Genomic DNA, 7,585 nt, shown 5'->3' with positions numbered 1-7,585 from the left:
TGCACATACAGGCGAACGTTGGCACGCACATAAACCTTGATGTGGATGGATGGAGGTCCACAGGGCACCCAGGAGACAAGCGCAAAGCTGGGGATACCCCTCAGACCATGGGGCGTTTGGGGGCCAGACAGCCACCGCGTGCTGCAGTGAGTCCCAGATCAGCTCAGGGAGGGCCAGCTGAGTCGGGAGGAGGCAGCCAGGGTGTACCAGACCTGCAGGGAGTGTAGGAACAAAGCCCAGGCTGGGGAAGCGTTTGGGGGCTCCTGGGAGGCATGTGTTTGAGGCTGGATAAGCAAAGGAGGAGTGAGGTGCCATTGTGAGCATTGGGAGCCGAAGCGGTGGTGGAGTCCAGAGTCCACAACCTCTCTGGAGGTCTTGGAGTTTCCTTCTCTGGGGACTTTTAAAACCTGCCTGGACATGATTCAGTGCAACGCACTCCAGGTGAACCTGCTTTAGCAGGGAGGTTGGACTAGATGATCTCCAGACATCCCTTCCAACCCTGAGCATTCGGTGATTCATTGAGTGTGGAGGGAGGCTGGAGCCAATGTAGGTTGAGAGGGAAAGGAACAGCAGTAGGTCCTGTGGAACAAGAGCCAGATGCTGCCAAGCTTTGCAGGCACCAGGATGCTTTGTTGGGGAGAGGCTGCTTCAGCACAGTCATCCCAAAGTCAAGAACTCCAGTTCCTGCAGCTGAGCTAAGAGTGGAGGAGATAGGCATGGTGAGGGAGAGTTCGAGAGCCCCCATACCAGGCCAGCCCTGTGATGCGTCTAGGCTGGGACTTGCATGTCACCTTTCAAGTACACAACACAAGCACCGGCTGTTGGCACAGAGGCCAGGTTGCAGCTTGCCCCCACTGTGTGGTGCAGAAAGCTTCAAGTTGTACCAAGATGGTGGGCCTCAACGCTCTGAATCCCGCTGCCAGTCAGTGCCCACGCTGAGTTGATGGGCCACTGAGACCTGGGAATAGTCCCTGGTTTATGCAAACCTTTGGGAACCGCTGCTGTTTCCCTCTCTCACTGCTGGGCCAGCTTTATCACAGAACTTCGTCTCCCTTCTGAGAAGTTAGAATTTAATTGAGTTTTTTGTAGTAATGACATTTCCTTACACATGCTTCATTGAATCTCTGTAGCTTCACAACTTATGTAACAGCAAACAGATGGGAAGGTAGGTAATAAAGTTACCTTAAATAAAGCCACTGCCAAATCCAGATGGGGGCTTGCCCTCCTACCCTGGGTGGGTGCATGTCAGCCGAGAAGGAATTTGCTGGAGCCCAACACTGCTCACAACTTTTCTGTGAGTGGCAGGCCCATGCAGGCACTGGGCGAGATGGGCCGTGCCAGAGAGGGCTCCTGGAAGAATGGATCTGAATCAGAACCCAGGAGAGGCAGCTCTCAGTGTGGCCAGTGGGAGCTGAGTTTGGGGTGACCCTGCCTGGCAGGCAGATGCAGGCTCTGGGGGGACGGTAGCCTCACCAGCTCTCCCCCTGTTGCTGGCTGAGGCAGCAGGAGGGAATTTAAAGAAATCCCAAACATAGACACAGCCCTTGGGGATGAAATCAGAAAATGTGTACGGACACTTCGGCTACCTTTATTTTAATCATTTAGGACTTAAAATAAGAACTCTTTAATTAGAAACATTCCCTTAATTGAATTGTAATCAAGCTTTTAGTGCTGTTAGCCTGGCTAACCATGTGATCTAGTAACACCCACCTTCCTCTCTCCAAGCATTGCCTAGTTACACCTCTTACGGAGTGATTTGTATTAGGGAGCCTGGGCCAGGGGCTGTTGGTTTTAGCTATGCGTGTAGCAGCCAGTACGGCGGGGACCCCGTCACCACCAGGACTGTCAGTGTTCCAGTGGTACAGGAGGTAACCTGCCTCCTCAGGAACCTCTGCTCTTGAATTGTAGGTGGAAATGAATTTGTTCTCACTTCTCATCTTTTCTTGCCTTCACTGGCCTTGCAGAAGTAGAACTTCAGCACAGAGCTGCCTCAGTGTCTAAAAACGTTAGATGTTAACACACAACACCAGCAGCAGGACCCCAGCTAGAGAGTGGTTGGGGTTGGGTAGGGTTGGGAAGGGAAGGGAAGAAGTTTGAGGGACAGGCAGAATCCATGCTCACAATCTGTGCTGGGTCATCTCCATTCCTCTCCAGTTACCAAACTGGTGTGCAGCAGTAGCCACAAGGACCTTTTCCTCTCCGTGCACCTCTTCAAAAATTATCATCCCCTCAGGTCTAGCCTTGTATTAGACCCCAGAATACAACAACAAAGGCACCCTAAGACTTTGTTTAAACAACAGCACCTGGAAGACTGTGTAACTTCCCAGACCCAGCAGGGAGACACAGCTGCACTCAAAACCCCATGCCAGGATGAGACCCCAGGAGGCCTTACTTCATTCGTTCTCCCTGGTTTGCCTGGGAAGGATCTTTGCATGTAGAGCACGGAAGGGAGTTGAGGCTCCAGCCAAGACCCTTAGCTCAGCAGCTGGAGAACCTGCACCTGGGATACCTCATGTCTACCTCTCACAGGGTTCAGACATAGCCAAAACATCCCTAGATGATCCAGGGAGTGCTGCTGATGATGGCAGGCAAGCAGAAGATGGGCTACATGGCGTGGTTCTGCTTTCAAACCCTTTGGCTGCTGTCCTGTTCGCGTGGGAATGTCCTTGGGCAGTCCCCAGTGCTCATGATGCAGCACTGTAGAGGGAACCCATGGCAATGTGTCTTGAGCTGAGTCTTGTGGGCTGATGTATCCAGGGGGGATACCTCATGAGCACGCAGGTCTAGCTAAAGCTAGAGCTACCCTTTTTAGTCACTGCTGGGTGGCCTTCCAGAGCCGTGGTATATGATACTCATAGCACCTAGTAAAACTCACGGGAAAGCTGAGCTCCAGTGTCCTAGCAGACCTCAGAGAACTGCCAGGTCACATTTGGCAGCCTTGCCTGATCTGCAATGAGCAGAATCCCATTTCACCCACTATCTGGAGAGGGACATACCACTTTGAAGACCAAAGCCACTTCTTCACAGAGAGACTTGCCTGTGCTAGGAAAGTGTGAAGGATCAGTGAAAGAGCAGCAAAAACTTCAGCTCTGTGCTGAAGTTCTACTTCTGCAAGGCCAGTGAAGGCAAGAAAAGATGAGAAGTGAGAACAAATTCATTTCCACCTACAATTCAAGAGCAGAGGTTCCTGAGGAGGCAGGTACCTGTGTCTTGACACATCCAACAGACCAGAACAGAGTTGTTCAAAACATTAACAGTTTATCCAGAGCGTGCAGCCCCCACTCAAAAAACAATGATTAATGTTATCAGGGTCTTTTTTACAGGTCATAGTCTAGTTTCTCAGTACTTCCCAAGTAATAATAGATTTGACTTTTAAATATTCATACCAAGCAATAAAGTAGCATTGTACAGAAGACCCAGTATTCCTGGAGGGAAGGTCAAACGCAGCCTGCAAGGTGGACATGCTGATCTGAGCGCTTTACCAGAGCGCTCTGCATTTTAAAGCCTTTTCTACAGTCAAGTGCAAGTCCCCATTCTCATGCAGCAGGGAGCAATAAATACTGCTGCAAATGAGACATTAGGATCCCAGGATAGCACAAGGCTAAAAACAAAGCAAAATGCCAAAATAAATAAAACATAGCTAATAGCTACCTCTGAAAAGGTTGCCGTCAGTGACTCGCTCAACATCAGGTAGGAAATCGGCGGCAGGGGCAGGGATCTAGGCCAACACACAACTGTCTCAGCAATGAGTCATTCTTTTTTCTTCACACTTTTTTTTGGGAAAAAAAAAAAAAAAGGATGATGCTGACTCTCTGCAACGAGCCTTCTTCATGACACAGCCCAGACTCATCTAGAGTACCATCTAACCTGTGTGCTGCAGGTGTCCTGTGGAAAATAAATATGTGGCCACATAATTAAAGACTCAACCATAATTCATATGCATGAGGACACTGAAGGGCAGTTGTACATCCAGCCTTGGTGCTGTCATTTCTCAATGATGAGAAATGTGTATTCTGATATAACAGGCAGCAGCAATGGCCTGTCATCCTCAGTGAGGAGCAGAGCTGGCAAGAGGTGAGATGTGCTGTTGAGTGGCATTTGGGGTAACAGCACAGGAGCAGTAAGGCTTGGGAGGAAGACTTGGGAGAAGACATTTGTTTGGGCACTGGAGAAATCTGTGATCCCATAAACACAAGCTGACACAGCTCTCCTCCCTGCTCCCCTTGTCCCCTCCAAGCTTTCCCACTTTTGGCTTCCCTTCTTCAGGCTTGTCACAAAGCCCTGGACTCCACCTCAGCCATTGCCCCCTCCTAGGTCCACCTCACCTACCCTTCCCTGTCTCTTCCCCATCACACCCCTGGAACCAGTCTCCTGCCCAGGACATTACCAGTCTGGCTCAGCTGAGTGTCCTTGGCCATTCAGTCCTAGCCTTCCCACCACATGCTGTCTCCCTACACACAAGCTGCTCCCTGTCACCAGTCCAAGCCTTCTTGGGCAGTCAGTCAGTGGCCACTCCCCTCCATCCCCAATCCCCATCCATCATCAGAATCCCCCAATCCCCAGGCAAACAGATTGAGAGCTGCCTGCCTCCCCCCCATGCCCGCTGCTCACCCCACTGCCAATCACCCCTCCTCTGTTCTTCCCATTCCCCACCTCTGATCACCATGCCTCTGCTCTTCTCATTCCCATTCTCACTGCTCCAGCCAGCCCTGCTTTCTGCTCCCAGTTCCCCTGATCAACCAGCCCAGTCACTCCAGCAGCTCCCAGGCAATAGCCCCTTGCACAGCCAGGCCCAGCATCTCCCTGCTGCTCCCAGTCTTATCTGCCTCCCAAGTCTCATTTGCTTTCCCCCAGATTTTTGGTCCTTTCCCTTTGAATTTCACCCCTTCCCTATTCAAATCAGGGGCTTTCCTCCACTTGGCTTCCCAGAAGCCAAAAGAGAGGTGGATGGGAACACAGGCAGAGGGGAGTATCAAGGGATTCAGCCCAGTGCCTGCCACAGAGCAGCAGGTTGTGGCCCTAGAAGGGAAACCCTCCCAGTTCCCTTCAGTTCTGCTCCTCCACGGGAAAGCCCATACACCGTCACACCAGCCAAGGGAGGGTTGGGCAGGTTTGCAGAGGCTGAAATCTTTGTAGCTGTGAAGCTGTGACTTCCTTCCACGTTTGACAAAACCATGTAATTTGTCCACGCCAGTGGGGGAGAGCAGCGGTGTTTCATGAAGCTGGCAAAACACAGCCTCCATGACACAAAACCTGACATCCTGCCCAAAGCCAAGCCCTTGCTTGAAAGCCCAGAAGATCCATAGCTTTCATCCCCTAGGCTGTATATATACTTCCTCCAGCCCAGAAAACCTAGTGGTAGACCAACATTTTAAAAAAGAACTAAATAAATGTGCCCAATTCAAGCTAAGACTGTCACTTTCTATGGAAAATTTCTGCTCCAGTGGTGAAAATCTGACAAAGTTATAAGCAAAGTTATGAGTGAAAACAGGGTCTTAAAAGGGGAAGTGTCGGCAACCTTAATAATAGCAGTTGCTTTGGCCACACCTGTAATTAAGGGCTTTTATTGCTTATTTCCATATACTGCACCTTTTTTATCCTCATGGTATTCCCAGCTTCTGTCAGTTTGTGGCCAACTCTCTTTATTACACGCATGCTGGCTTGCTTTGGTAAATTAAAAAAAAAAAAAAAAAAAGAAGACCTAATGGAGAAAAAACCTCCAAACAGGAATATTCAGGTGCATCCTCAGAGCTGTATCAGGCCAGGGCAGATGTAGCAAAAGACCACACAGTACAGGACCAAGTTTCCTTGGAAGGAGCTGGACTCAGGGCTGAATCAGCAGGATCTTGCCTGAAGACGTGTAACCTTGTCCTCCTTACCTGCACACTGAGTGCTCCATGGGCACCAAGGCATCAGAGTGCCTAGGAGGTGGTGGAAGAACCTGGCCCAGCACCCTGGGCAAGATGCAGGGATGCAGGGGAGGCATCACCTCTGCCTTGCCAAGTCTTGTGGATTCCTCCTCACCTTGAAAGCAGCACAGATCCCTCTAAGAAACTCCAACCCTTGTATTTTTGGAGAAAAGTAGCTGAACTGGTCCCTTTTTCTGTTTAAGCTTTTGGCCCATGGCCACATCCTGTGGCAGAGCCATCAGGTGGGGCAGCCCTGTCTCATCTTTCTGGAGGGATGGAATCAGGCTGCTCTGCTCCCCTCTCCCTTTCTGCATGGAACTGGGAACGTTTTTTTGCAGCAGTGTGAACTTCTCAAAGCCTCTAGTGAGAGGATGTACAGCCCAAGGAGAGGAGAAACACCCTGGGGCTCAAGCACACAGCCCTCTGTCTGTCTTAGGAACAGTGGGAGCGAAGCAATGGGAAGTGAGAAGCCACATTCACCCCTCTGTAAAGATCTGCAGGGCAGGCCAAATGAAATAAAGGTCTTGGCAGGCAGGAGGCAAGTCACCTGTGAAATGACTTGTGTTTGGGAGGCTGGCTGGAGGAGAGGCTGGATACAGAAGTACAGGTCAGAGGAGGTACTCCATGACTGGAGAAAGGCAAATACTGCATTCTTCAAAAAAGGCCAAAAGGTTGATCCTGGGAACTACAGGCTGGTCAGACTTGATTGGGCCCTGGAGCAGGTCCTCTTGGAACACATTTCTGTGGACATGAAGGAGAAGGAGGTGACTGGCAACTGTCGGTGTGAATTTACAAAGGGTTAATCAGGCCTGAACAACCTGATTGCCACCTTCAATAAAATTACTGGACTTGTTGGTGAGGGGAGAGTAGTGGAAGTTGTTTATCTCAAATTCAGCCAAGTTTTCAACGCTGTCTCCCACAACTTTCTGATATCCACGTAAAGGTGCTGTGGTCTCAACAGGTAGACAAGCAGGTAAAAAATTGTTTGGCTGGCCAGGCTGACAGAGTAGTTGTTAATGTGTTGTACTCTATCTAGAGGCTGGTACCAAGTGGGGTGCCTCAGGGGGCTGTCCTGGGACCTGTCCTGTTTAACGTAGTTATTGATGACCTGGAGGAGGTGATGGAGTGCACTTCTACCAAGCTTGCAGATAACACCTGGTTGAAGGGGGAATAAGTCAACATGCCTGAGGGCAGGGCTGCCATCAGAGGGACATAAGCAGGCTGAAGAGATGGGCCTGCAGGGATATTGTGAGTTCAGCAAGGGCAAATGCACAGCCCTGCACCTGGGAAGGATGAGGCCATGGCCACAGTAGCGGCTGGGGACCTGCCAGATGGTGAACAGCTCTGTGAGAGAAGACCTGGGAGCTTTGGTAAAAGACAGAGCCAAGCTCTTCACAGTGGTGCACAGTGGGAGGATGAGAGACAATCAGTGTAAGCTGAAACAAGCAAAAGAAGTCCACCTTGGATACAAGGAAGATCTTTCTGTTTCCAAAACACAGTCAAGCACGGGGAAAAGTTGCTCAGAGAGGCTGTGCAGCCTCCATCCTTAGAGGTTTACAAAACCAGATAAAGCTCTGAGCGACTTCATTTGCTGACCCTGCTTTGAACAGGAGGCCAGACTAGAGCTGTCCTGAGGTCTCTTTCAACCTGAATTATCCTACGATCCTGTGGTGTGC

The sequence above is a fragment of the Falco biarmicus genome, chromosome 5 (genome assembly GCF_023638135.1).
Source record: "Falco biarmicus isolate bFalBia1 chromosome 5, bFalBia1.pri, whole genome shotgun sequence".
NCBI classification, from domain to species: Eukaryota; Metazoa; Chordata; class Aves; order Falconiformes; family Falconidae; genus Falco; species Falco biarmicus.
Note: the sequence above shows the minus strand (reverse complement) of the source record.